The 14,307-nt window shown below is 33.7% G+C and overlaps 1 protein-coding gene across 1 annotated transcript in view; it reads right to left on the bottom strand.

Moving 5' to 3' along the window:
- Positions 1-11,631: 11,631 nt before the first annotated feature.
- The window catches only part of LOC145674322 (uncharacterized), a 29,995-nt gene continuing 27,319 nt past the window's right edge, over positions 11,632-14,307 (bottom strand). Inside the window, exon 2 of the mRNA XM_081744225.1 lies at positions 11,632-13,028. The gene's annotated coding sequence lies outside the window, so the exon portion shown is untranslated. The remainder of the gene's footprint in view (positions 13,029-14,307) is intronic.

The following is a 14,307-nucleotide window of genomic DNA, read 5'->3' as shown; positions in this document are numbered from 1 at the left end:
TACGATTTGCGTAACACGTTTCTCATTTGTTTTAATACAGCGACCACGAGAGGCTATGCTGATAAAACATACTTAGTTTTAAGGATCGTCTGAGACCCCTAGTGCCCCTACATCACCTCAGGATAAAAGAAATTGTATGGAAGTTTGAGTTAAGCAACTGTTAAGTTGTAGCCTGGTTTGAGGCCTTAGTTCAGATCCGTGTGAGACGGGCTTAAGTGATACAACGTACTGAGGATGATGATTTTCATTGATATTATTTTTCTGACAGTTTTTTCTTTGTATATTTTTTGCTTGAAAACATTGATATGGACAATTTTATTATTTTAATTTTTTCTTTGGCAAAATTTTTTGGATGAATTTTTTTCTTTGTGGGAATTTTTTGTTTGAAAATTTCTCTTTGCACAAAAATGTTTGATAGAAACTTTATCCCATAGTTTCATGGATAACTGCGAAAATTATTCGGCTTGATGAAATTAAGGTTTACTTTTCTTGTGGAAAGAAATTAGATAGTTAACCAGAAAACTTAAAACGGTTGACCATCTGACTTTTATGGTTTGAAACCAAAATTAATTATTTTAATTTTTCGTTTAAGAATTTCTTAAAGATATGCGTCTAGAAAATATTCTATTGATCATAAGGTACTCATCCATAGGACAACATTTCATGTGATAGCAGGGGAGGAAAGTGGATATCATGAAAAAGTTACTAATGAGAAGGATATCACGTTGTAGGTGTGAAGCATAGTAGGTATGCACATGAAGTTCAGTTAGAGACTGTCAAGCTGTTAAAATGACTACTGTCAAGCTGTTGAAATGACTACAGAGGACCAAACTCAAAGGTAAATTCCACAAATTTAAGTATTCCTGTACTTTTTTTAGCCCGAAAAGGAGTAAAGTGCTATTACCTCATAATCAAATCTGTCTATATGTCTCATATTCAAGAAGGGATCTAGACACAAATACAGGCAATAAATCATGATAGAGCAACATCTTCATCCGAATGAGAACATTTCATTTTATCCACTTTTCCCATTTAAAATTAAACTCGTACTTCAATCTCAATAACACTGACGAAATATGACATCACACCTTGTAACCACAGAAGCACCACTTCTCATACGCTGCTTTAAACATATACATACACACCGTTCAGAGTACACAACGTAACATTGTCAAAGAAACCACCTATCTTAGAGCATGAAAATGTATTTTTTTAACACATGGTCTGATCGTGTGACTAAACAATCAAGAGTAATTTGACTGTGTGCGTATGACCTGTAATGTGACTATAACCAATCAGAATGTTGAGTCATGTCGTAATTGGTCTTACACAGCCAAGAAAGATTGTGAGTGAGGTACCCTTCAATAGGTCCCGAAGTACTTGTACGTGAGCGGAGGACCGCAAGCAACAATCTTAAAATATAAAGGTTACAACGAAGGCTCACTCTACACAATTGAAAAAGATCACAGGGGTACATAATTGGTCCTCAATATTATATATATATATATATATATATATATATATATATGAGAGTGAGTTACCCTCTATAAGGCTATAAGGACCCACCCTATAATTAAAACATGAGGGTACAAAGTTGATCCACCAGACACCCATTCAAAGAAATCATAAGAGTACGTAATTGATCAATAGCCATTAAAGAGAGTGAGGTATCTTCTGACTCCACAAGCACTCATACTAAGACATGAGTACAAAGTTAATCCACGTCACACTCATTCAAAGGAACTACAGAAGTACATGGCTGGTTCTCAATAGCCATGAAAGAGAGTGTGATACCCCCTGAAAGTGCATAAGCATGAGGGGTACAAGTTTGGCACACCTCACATTCATTTAAAAGAACAACAGGAGTACGTATCTGGTCCTCAATAGCCGTTAAAGAGAATGAGACACACACTGTAAGTCCATTAACACTCATACCCCTGTATGTAAACACACGAAAAAATAAGTACCCACCTTAAAACATAAGGGATATAAGGTTGGCCCATTCCCCCCACCAAAGGGAACCACAGGAGCACGCATATGGTCTTCAATAGTCATGAAACAGAGATACCCCTCTATAAGACTAAAAAACATCCATCATAGAGGACAAATGTTAAAAATCCCCGAAATTTTCAATTTCTGGCAATTTTTTATCCCTCCAAGGGAACGAGGTAGGATCCCTAAACTTTCAGAGCCATGTATAGGACCTTAATCCCCTCCCAAATTAGAAAGTTACACGACTGTGACGACATACCAAGTGACTAGTTAATGACCCCCATGCCAGGCCACCCCCACCACGTGACTACGATCAATGACCTAAATCACGTGATCGTTCTCAGCCAATTGTAACCAATACTACTGTTTTTCACAGACATATTCGGAAGCTGTAGAGTAAATGAATGCTACAAGTTCTGAGATGGGTGTGGAGAGAATTGGAATACGTACTAGATATCTGCCGTTTGAAGTGTGTTTCACACAAGGCACTCGTATGTGTGAATTATCACAAAATTTCATGAATTATTCATTTCACGTACATCGTTAAATAACTCTGTATTATCTCGAACTATTTTCTTCAAATTTCATAACATAAACCTACAATATAGAATAACCAAATTCTTCCGAAAAAATCCAGAAAGGTGGTTTACTGATAGTTAAGGCTTTTCCGCACGAAGTTTTCAAAAAAACCTTAATATGAATTTTGCTCTAATTTATAAATATTTCAGTTATAAGTTAACAATACTGCATGACTTACTTAATAAAGGAGAGTGCTTCGTTTCATATAGCAAAACTAAGATACATTTCCAATACTGAAACTGGAAGATCTTCAAATTTCGGTTTTAATGAAAGCGAATGAGTATGGAAGAACTGCTGGTACCAGCACATAAAGAGGGCACGTGAAAATCCCGAAAAAATCTCGTGAACGTGCAGTTGTCCATCATAAACTCAAATGACGTGGGATCAAAGAAGAAATGCCTTTAACTAGAGAAGTAAGTGCTCTACACTGCCACACAGTGCATTATTCATACATCACAAGCCACAGCTATCTCCTTAAATTGAGATAAGAATTAGAAGGTGAAATTTCCAGCGGAAATGAAATACGATGTTTAATAAGTGAATCACAATGAACAACTCGTATGTGGAACATAAAAATAAAAAATTACAACTATTTACCTTGGAAATAAATTTATTTGTCAATTATAAAATTTGTACTTCTTGAAACTTCAAATTAATAACATACATAAAATTATTAATTTAAAAATCTACTAGTTTTAACTGAACACAAAAGTAGATAATTCTCCCATTTTTTTTACACTGTTACATACCCATAACACATTTATCCTTCATATAAATAAAATTAGTGAACATGCAACTATTAATGGAAATCGAAATAAAGATTAATCTTCTGAGTTTTATGAACAGACAGTAAATTAATTAGTTGTAACTTAAAATAAGCGTTTTCTTCGTTTTCTATACTCCACAATAGTGAACAAATTTCATCACAGTACTGTCATACTCAATCGAGACATTAATTTTAGGCACAACAATATCACTCATGCTTTAAAAACTTCAATATTTCTGTGTTCTGTTGGTTATCGAAAATCCATCTTGTATTTCATTCGCTGCTCTGAACTTCACTTCAGACACCAGTAACTGTACAATACCATTTCAGCGTTTATTCAGTCTTTTGCTAATATATAATAATGAAGTGGTTATGTATGCATTACAAAACAGAATTACATATCTTTGTACAGTCAGCCCTAAAAGTGCATTCCATGTACACATTTACATATAAATATATTCCGAATGAGATGTGCAATTAGCATGAAGTTTTCAGTTTCAAACATAAAAACTATTTAAAACAGGACTTCCGTTTGTTAATTACTAATAAATTACACTGAATGGCTTTTTCGAAGTCGAGTGAACAATATTAGTCAAAAAAAATTGCAGCCCCCTTTCTCTTTGAAAAGCCAATTCTTGCAACTGTACGTACAAGAAGGTGGTGCTACAGCTTGAAGAAAAAATATCATTGACCAAATAAGATCTGCACTTGCTTTATGAAACTTCGTCCTCCGGATAAGGAAACAAGGTTTCACAAGAATATATGGTGGTCCGATGCTTTGAACAACACTGTACACTTCAAAACATACAAAAATATTCTGTATTAATACTTATTACAAAGGTCTACAAGCCTTTAAATGTCGATCAATTTTAAGTATTATGAACAATGCAATAATATATATATATATATATATAATATGTATAATATATGTGTATTACCATTAATATTAAATTCATATGAGACCATTCATTTTGTTAATATGTTAAAAAGAAAAAGAGCAACCAACTTTGTTCTCAATAACTTTTATTTTGTAAGACGTTTCAAACTCTTATTGTAATTCTTTAACTGAACTAAAACAATTACATCGTACAACAAATATTGTTTTGATAATTACTCCATAAATAGCAAGCACTGTGTTAGGGCTCATTTCGACATTTAATTCTTCGTTGTTCCCGTTCTAGTTCAAATAAAACCCTCACGAAGCTTCGAAACATTCTATGGAAGTATTGAACATTCTTTTTTTCTTTCTTTTAAAATTAATATTTATTAGTATATTTTCACCTTTGAACACAACCATAACACTGTTGACACAAACGATTTTATATGAGGCGTTCCGGGTAATAAGGGTGAACTCAACAAACGGTTGTTTCCTGAAAATGTACTTTGAACGGTCAAAACAATCGTTCATTTACTTTGAAGCTGCTTTTCGAAGCGAAACAGGGACGACTTCCACATACTATGCATGTAAGCACGAGAACTGACTGCCACTGAAGAGTTTGGTATTACCTACTACTTGGAATACGTCAAATATAATTTCCAAGCGTTGAGATTCCACGTAACTTTTGTTGAGTTTGGCTTTCTACCCGGGACGCCTTGTACCTTTTCTTGTAATGTTTAAAGAAAGTCACATCATCTTGTTAAATTAACACTTTCATTCTTCCAACTTGCTCATTTGAATTATGTGTTTTAATGTTCGAATCAAAGATGCTATACCACCAGGTAAGTCATATGGAATAATCGAACTGTGATATCACTTCTGACAATACTACAACTGAAAAAAAAATGGTTCTAGAAATTTGCATAGCAAACAAGTATTTCAGAATCAGAAATGAGAGTAAACGTCTTCAATTGCTCTAAACAACATCCCACGAAGGGTTATAGCTGGTAGGAGACGCACGTTCTTTTGGGTGATGCATGATTAGCAGCATATCGACTCCCAGCGACGTTTCCTAACTTTGTAAATTAAAGCCTGCTGCTCTCCAATTCAGACTGCTCCTCAATTATCTTAGCATGCCGTATTAACACTAAAGATTCTATAACCCTACAAAAATATACAGTATGACGTGCGCTGACCACTCAGTTACAAGGGAGTAACCTGAAAACGAGTTTATATTATTTGATAAATCACGGAGAACATTTTTCGGGGTTTATACATTGAATTTCTCTACAGCTGGACTAAACGCTGGAATCACAATGAATATTACATTCGAATAAAGCAAAGGACAATGTGGAAAGACAAAAGACACACAGGGTCGGTACTTTAAAAAATCGCAACATACAATATAAATAAAAATCTAACGTGTAGAAATCATTTATACACCTGTTTTCTTCTATCTTGAAAATGCTAAATAATGTACTAGCATTATAGAAATATACTAGAGCCTGTCTATCTCATCTGTGCCCTCGGAAAATATGCGAAATATATTTCGCCTCACCTCCCGCCAACCCTCTGATGGAGGAAATCTTCCCTTTGCTTACGGAAAAAAGTGAATGGCCTCCGCTGTGTAGCCAATTTGTAATTCAATCGTTTGTTCTTGACGCGTGAAGATTATGGGCTATTTAGAATGGCTAACAAGACAGGGGACAGAGAAGTCCGTGAAATAATTCATTGTGGCAACGCTTCCGCATCTAACAATTGAAAGATCTCGGCTGCAACAACTTTCCCCTCCTCTTTCGAGGAAGGTACGAAAAAACACACATCGACAGCAGCGCCAAAAGTACAGTTGAAATAGAAAGGGTCTAGTACTTTTATCTTCAGAGTACTAACAAATATAAAGTTACTTTTAATTAACAGCTTAAAGCTTCTAATATAATTTGCGTTAATCAGTTTTCTCACGCGCTACACTATTATTTCGGAATTGTCTTTAAAAAAAAATAAAATCGTTCGTTTTTTTAAACCAAGAGCAGCCACTAAACATGCACAAAAAGAAATAAGATATTGGTTTAGTAAGTTATCTTATCTCGAAATCCTAAACCAAATTATTAATCCTTAAAGTGCCTTCGTAAAAGAAGAGAGGTAATCGTACAAAGGTTAAAAACAAGTTAGAATGCCATAGTGAAGAAATAAGTGGTCTTCAAATCAAATGACGTTCGATCTTTGAAATTCTCTCGTTGCCAGTATGAAATTCAAAGCTAGTAATCTTTCTGCCAATAACATATCTAACATTGACAAGTAACTGTGTATCGGTAACACGTTTACATTGTATAAAAACTACAGTTTTCTACATTATATGCGGGGAGACGCCAAATTTTGAGAGTAGTATATAGTTCAGCGAGTTATAATTGAAACACTTCAGCATTTCCCAAATTTGAGGGAAAAGTTTTTACAGTATAGACTGGAAACAATAATATACCATTTAAAAGGCATATTACTTTCAATCTTGCAAAAGAAATAATTATATATATATCCCCTAAAATGGTTCCTTATTAGACCAACGTAATCCACGAGAAAAGTTAGCTCGGTTGAATAATACTGAATGATGCCGCAAGTGACCTCAAGATTTCAATGCATTTACAGTATAAGATGGAAGGTACCTTGTAAGTTTCGAACAGCTAGACGAAGTAACACAATATCTTGGATAGGGGTAATGTAGGCAGAATCGCATCTATTACTGTAGAGTACCATTATCATAGCCATCTTGAAGTCCACTACCTTCACCATTTTACTCTCCCAGACTTTACAACTTTCTAGCACGTTTTGCTACAGCCATCGCTTCACAGCTAAGCTTACTCTGGCAACAGACAGTGTTGTGAATAAACGAAGATTCGCACAGAGTAGTCTACGAGATTTAAACTTGACATTTTCTGCAGCAACCTTTGTCACATCCGTAATTCTGTCAGAAAGTTTGAGAATCAGTGATAATTACGGAAAATCCATAATAATTTACTGTATGCAATACTGACCGCCAGTTTCAAAAATGATCATGAACTCGCTTGATACTTAGCATTCCTATATAGTTTCTGAAGACTTTTAAACTAAATGAGTTAAACTATAACGATCAAGGATGACCAAACTTCGAATTTCTGCATATTCAATTGTTTTCTTTCTAATGTGATACCAATATGCTGTGTTAATAGGTATCAGTTAAAGATGATATGCAGCTGAAATAACGAAGTTTTATAGTGCATACAATGCGTTTTGGGGAATTAGCTCATATTTATACCCTTCACTGCATACAAATGCATAATTCATAAAATTCTTACGTTTGCCATTTTTTTAAAAGTATTTACCTGGAAGGAAGAACTTCCAGTCCACAGGAGATGATTATTATCAATCGGAATTTCACGTGGAATGTCCAGGGTTATGTAAATAAGGAAAGAATGCGTAAATCACGTTGAGATTAAACAATACTTATTGCCTTTTTGGCGGAGAGCATTGCACATCTCAAGAGTGAAAGTATATTTCAGTGAATCAATCAAGCTTGTTAGTGAATCAATGAAGCAAGTTGGCAAATTATGTTGTGAATAATATCGTGTTTGAAATCGTAGTACTAAAAAAGATAAATCTGTCAAACTATTCCTTCACAAATAGTGAATTTCTGGCTATTAAAATTTATCAATTGACGAAAAAAATGCATTCTGCAAAGCCTCTGCTGAACTAGTACTCTTTTATTATACACTTTTTTAGTTAGCTGAATAAAATAATTATTATTTTCCCAGTAAATGGTGAATTTAGAAACTACGCAAAAATTCTTTAAATGGTGTTTATGAAAATGGGTCAAATACTACACGGTCTTTGTCAACCAAATATTAAAAGCAAATTTACATGAATATGGACTGAAAAACTTTCCCTTAATTAAAAATTTTCATTTGCCTTAATTGTGTTAAGAGTTGTTATTCGGGCCAAGTCACAACTTCCTTATTGGTACACGAGCCTAGTATGGTGAGTTTTTACTCTAATGCACAAAGTTAGACCTAATGGACGAATTAGGGAAGAAATAACGTCAAGTGAACTTGAATGTAGGGCTTTTGCAATATAACATGAATTTGGAGGTGTCAAGCCAGTTACAGAATTTCTTTTCAAATTATAGATACAATGAGGAACCAAGTTTCAAATAGTTCAAAATATTAAAATTAATATACATGAGAAAAGTATTTATGTAAAAGGCAGGATCAATTGATGCGGAAAAATCCGGGGCTAAAGTTTGTTTCAAAGTAAATCAAGTGTTTGAAGAAACAATGAATCAAGAATTTCCTGCCTTTTCACCAAGTGACATTTCATCACTCAAACATTGCCTTCTTAACTTTTCAGAAAGAAAATATTAGTTGTTTATTGCAAGAAAAGTTTAGTAGCAACGTGTGTGAATTTGGAGCCCAGTCTTTGTTTCAACATAACTAAACACACTGTCCTATGTATTAGGTTTTTTTTTTTTTTTTTCCTATACACACGCTAATATCTTGTACTTCAACTCATTCATATTGGACATGCTCATTAACAATAATATAAGTAAGAAATGTACTGAACAAAGACGACGACTATTGGATATTTACTTTTGTACTGCATATTTACCTCTTTGCTACATAGTTGCGAAATTTCCAGTGCATGGTTGCATATATATTTTCCCATATTTTAATGTGTACCGATCAGAAATGTAGTAATGACAAACATTAACAGGTAAATTCTATTAACACGTTAAAGATCACTTAACAATATATTAATTTTAGTGATCATGGGTAAATCTGACAGATGGTCTGGTAAATCTATTACAAACAGAAAAAATAGCCTCACAAAATCTATTACCCACTGTAAAATTTACTCTACATGAAGCATGATATTTGATCTAAGCCAGTTTGGGCCACTTCGAACACTTTAAATTACGTACTTTCAAAACCCTTACCATCTCATTGACGGTTGTTTTAGCAGGCTGTCAGTTTAATCGAAGTTCATCATACATAAATATACAAAACTCATAATTTCATTTCGTATATATTTATAATCAAATTTTTAATGTTAAATAAAATTTTATAACGTAAATAACGTACTATTCTATATAATATTTTACATAATATATAAACCAAGAAATTTGCATTTTGAAGACTAGCACATCAAATGAAATATTTCACCATCATTGCGTAAGGAATGTACGGAATCTTATACTAATATATATGTTCATAAACGTTTTAGAACAAAAATGAAGTTCATCTTAACGCAATCGAAATAATATTATTACACAGAGTATCTGCAAATATATAAAATATACACACATTTTGAACCCTTAGATCTTGCATTGGGTTGACATTGGAAGTTGCTTTTACATAACAGTATAATATACACGCGATGGACTATTTTATCTTCATACGACTTTGTAACTTTTAAATTAATAAATTAAAAACTCAAATTTTGCTCGATATAAAATACCGATGGAAAGAAATTGTTTGACATATTCTACAATACCACAGAATAACTGTTTCCAACCCAACAAAGTTGTAGGTTTTTCAAGACGCATTACACAGATTATTACATATTTCAAATCTACGTGTTAAACGAACTTACAATACCATATTAATTAGGCAATGTTCCAAATTAACCTTTAAACGCCCATTGACGCAATTGCTGCGCTAAAGTTTTAAACCTCAATACCTCAGCTCCTAATTAAGCTAGGAAGGTGATGCTCATATCAATGTGTTCCTGAAGGATGAACTTTCCGTCGGTATGGATTTTACGTATGTGGCGGGTACCATGGTGAAGGGAGCAGGGTGAAGTTCGCGTTTTTTTTTTTTTTTTGTTTTGTTTTTTTTGTTTTTTTTTTTGTTTTTGCTTTTGCATCAGATTTTTTGAAGGGGGGTACACTCATAAAAATTGGTATGTGAAGCAATGAAGTAGTCCACTACATGGTAATACTCAGTATGTGTACTTGTTGCTTATATGAAGGAGGGGAAGAGCAAATTTGTCAAAATTTTGAATCTCAGTCTTTTGACGTAAATTACATTTATTTTCAGGACAATTCCATATAAGACTAGGTGTCTTTTCACTGAATTGTTCTGACAAATGTTACCTCATTGGAATCTGTGTTTCATAAGCTTTCTAATGATGTATCAATCAGAACTCTGTAATAATTACAAGACACACCAGGGCAGCCAACGCAAAGGTCTGCAACAGCCCTTCGAAAATGATATACAGGACGTTTTCATAGAAATTTCATTTTGAATTTTTATTTCGCTTTGTATTGCAGCAGTGACTATCATTTTTTTATATTATCGTCACAAGTGTGTTGCCTATACATTAGCATCATTTTGTCAGCGTAGAGTGACTGCAAGGGTTACCAGGAACCCACAAATTCTATTTTTTCATATTTTTTTGTTTCTTCTTCTTCTTCTTCAACGAATAGGGTGGGAATTGCACAAATGTTACCTCGTTGGAATCTGCGTTCCATAAGTTTCTCAACGATGTATCTATCATGACTGTGATAATTGGGGTGGTCTTCAGGGCCCCCATCGTGAGAATCTATGTGAGAAGGATGGGGCAATGCTCCATAAGCATGAAATGACGCACTTCGAATAAATAAGAACGAAGTTACAAGGAACTGAAAATGCAATTTTTCGAAAGGTTTTGCTTTGAAGAAAAAAAAAAGTATCAAATCCAATCACGTTCGTGGATTTCAAAAACGTAAAGAACATAATCCCACTTACAGCAACATATCTAAAGCTATTCCAGATATATGAAAAAGACTGAAAGATATGATTCTACTACTTAAAATGGCGTATTTGTGGAAAATATTTAAAATTATTGTTGCTCTCATTTGCCTGTATAACATTACAGCAACAGTTTCTGGTAGTTGTAATTACAAGTTCCCACAATTACATAACTTTAAGCACTGTTGCAAACTACAGATGTTTACCACATCTCTGAAATGGTTTGAGATATGAAATTGCTGAAAATGTCATGATTTTTACACCTTTGAAAAACCTCTATGCGACTGGATTTAATATTTATCTAAGCAGTTTTTCAGCATTCCTTCTAACATCGTTCTCATTCATTCGAAATATGTTTGTATCAATATTCGACACTTCAGGCACTTTGGATGTCCATTGGCTCATCCACCTTAGCTCTAATATTACTGTTGTAAGGAGTTTCCAAAAATTGGATGTTTATAATACTGTAAAGTCCTTAGCTTCTGGCATTGAATAATAAAGGTGGTACTGTAAGTTCCTGTTCAACATATGGATTTAAAATATGTAGTGTTATGATCAATTTGGTGTAATGCTACTTGAAAAATAAAACTTTATGTTGGGTTTACATCACTATTCGTCTGGTGATAATGCAGAATATGCCAAATGATTTTTTGCTGTCGATATTTGTAGTGTTTTTTTTTTTTTTTTTTTTTTTTAAATAAAACTTATAACATCGTTTCAAGATAAATGGTCTACCCTTTACGTGAATGATGAAGCAAGCAGATTTGAATAATTTCAGAAAACAGGACGGACAGCTCTAATATTTTTTCATGAAATCTCACACCTCTGTAAGTAACACTACCAGATTACATAGTTAGCAGCATTTTACGGAGAATTTTACGAGTAAATCTGACTGATTCTTTTCTTTTTCGTATTTTGTGCTCTATTCAATATTCAACCAGATGGCGCTCTACCACGCTGGATTCATTTAGTAACCTAACCCCTCCATCAGAACTAGCACTGATTTATACTACTCTTACATCTATACATAATTAACTACATTACCAATGGAAAGAAAAGATGCTTTTCGTTGTCCTTTTTGGCTAATTACACGCTTTGCAATGAAAATACTCAGATACTGCATGCTTGATTTCAAGAAAGAGGGTTTCACGCACAATACTTCCCTGTTCATCAATGCCTCTTTCCTGGAGAATATTAAACAACACTGCTCCATATCTGATTGCTGAGTGGCAGAGCTACCATATTATTGTTTCTTCAGTGACGATAGGATACATGCATAAATGGGCCAAGATCTTACTGTATGCTAAAGTAAAACTGTATTATGAATTTGATAGAACTCAAAATACTAACCAAACACTTGGTTTACTACAATTAGTGGATAATTTGTAGTGAAAAAACATTACAGACTGTTAAGAGAATCTCGCGTATTTTATCCTAAAATATGGCAATTAAAATACATGGCCAAATATAGCAAGAACAGAAAACCATGATGGAAGACGGTGTATATATCGTTGCTTGTGGAGACAAACGCATAAAACAAAATGTATTTCTGTGCCACAAAATTTATACTCAGGATGTCTAATGACATGCAATTTGCTTCTAGGCTTCGAAAATACTTTTTTTTTTAAAAAAAAATCTTACTTTGAGTTTCCAATTTTTTATCTTTTCACTTGTTAAATGCGACGTCAGAAGTATTTGTAATTGCTTTTATATTGTACCATAGCAATGTGGACTGTCACATAATGAGACAATTTCACCGCAAAATGGATTTTAGGATGACTCTTAATCATTAATACCACATTAAAAGGTAAAGAGAAGGAACTGAACACATACAAGGTGAGATATCAACGTGAAAACATACGGGAAACCCGACGAAAGGAATAATTAAATGATAAATTCTAAAACAAACGGTTGGAGAAATTTAAAATACTAATCCTCGTTAATCAAACGTGGGCTTAAAATTTCTTCAAACTGCCGTCCAACACACACATATTCCTTCAAATGTTTCTTCTTCTACTTCTTACTTTAACGGACAGCACGGGACACTGATTTCCGGAATCTAGAAAGAACACAAAATTTCAGCGTTAGAATAACAGGTATAAATGATCCAAAATAGTCTTGTTGAAATTATCCGAATAGTTTTTCTTCTGTTTCTCGAATATCCAAATTATAGTTTTCAATATTAGAGCAATTATTAGCTACCCGAACAATTATTATTCGAAATTTAAGAGCACTACTGCGGACCATATGATATTACAAGTAGTAAGTAAGTCTTGTTAGGAGACAAAATAAATCCAATCTGCTAATTAATGCATTTTTATATATAATTACCTAACTCACTCTATGGTCTATGAAACTCGGAGGTTCAATGCCACATTTACAAAACATTTCCAATGACTTCTGTTCTTAGCCAACTGGATCCAGTTTCTACTTTGTATTCCTATTTCTGAGAGATCCATCTTAATATTGTTCCCCATTTGCGCATAGGTCTTCCTAATGGTCGTTTTCCGATTGGATTTCCAGTTAAAACTTTGAAAGCGTTCCTACTTTCTTCCATTCTGTGCACATGACCAGTCCATCTCAGCCTCCTAGACTTGATGACCCTAATAACGTTTGCCAAATAGTATAAATTATGCAGTTCCTCGTTATGAAGTCAATGGTTAAGGGTGTAAATTAACGTGCAAGTTAACTTTCAAGGAATTCGGAAGGGAGATTGCAACCTACAAATCAAAGTGATAAACCATATTTTTATATGTGTGGTAACAGTTCATAAATTGGTATTAAAGTGACATTCTTTCACTATGTATTTTAAAACTTTAACTGATCTTCAACAATCATAGTAGTGAAAGAAAATTCAAATTTTGTGTTTTTTTTATTACATTTTTTCTTTTTTCATTAAAGGCGCACGGTCATGCATCGACGCCAGCGTTAAGTGATTTAAATAAGCTTGACTTAAACCATTTTTTTAAAGAAGCCATTTTTTTTTTTTTTTTTAAATTTTATTTCTTCTTTCTGGTAGTGCGCGTTATGAAGATATGACAAGAAATAGAAGAGGCAGGCAAGGCAAGAAATAGAAGAGGCAAGCTTTTTCCGTATAATATGCAGTCACTGTCCCCTAACAAAGAAACATATAATCAGCATCGTAAAATACTTGAAGTACAATTACTTAACATGCCATTAGTTTAAAACAAAATCGAGGAGTACTGGGATGACGAGCAGGTAAGCTTTGCAGAGTGGGTCAATGTCGATCGTAGTCAGTAGAAAGAACACTACCAATTCCAGATTTTATTGATCATTTCGTTCAGAAGCTCCAAGGATTAATACCTCATTCTTTCATT

Source organism: Thermobia domestica, chromosome 17 (assembly GCF_964235325.1).
Source record: "Thermobia domestica chromosome 17, izTheDome1.hap1.1, whole genome shotgun sequence".
Taxonomy (NCBI): domain Eukaryota; kingdom Metazoa; phylum Arthropoda; class Insecta; order Zygentoma; family Lepismatidae; genus Thermobia; species Thermobia domestica.
Note: the sequence above shows the minus strand (reverse complement) of the source record. Positions and strands in the feature narration are given on the sequence as shown.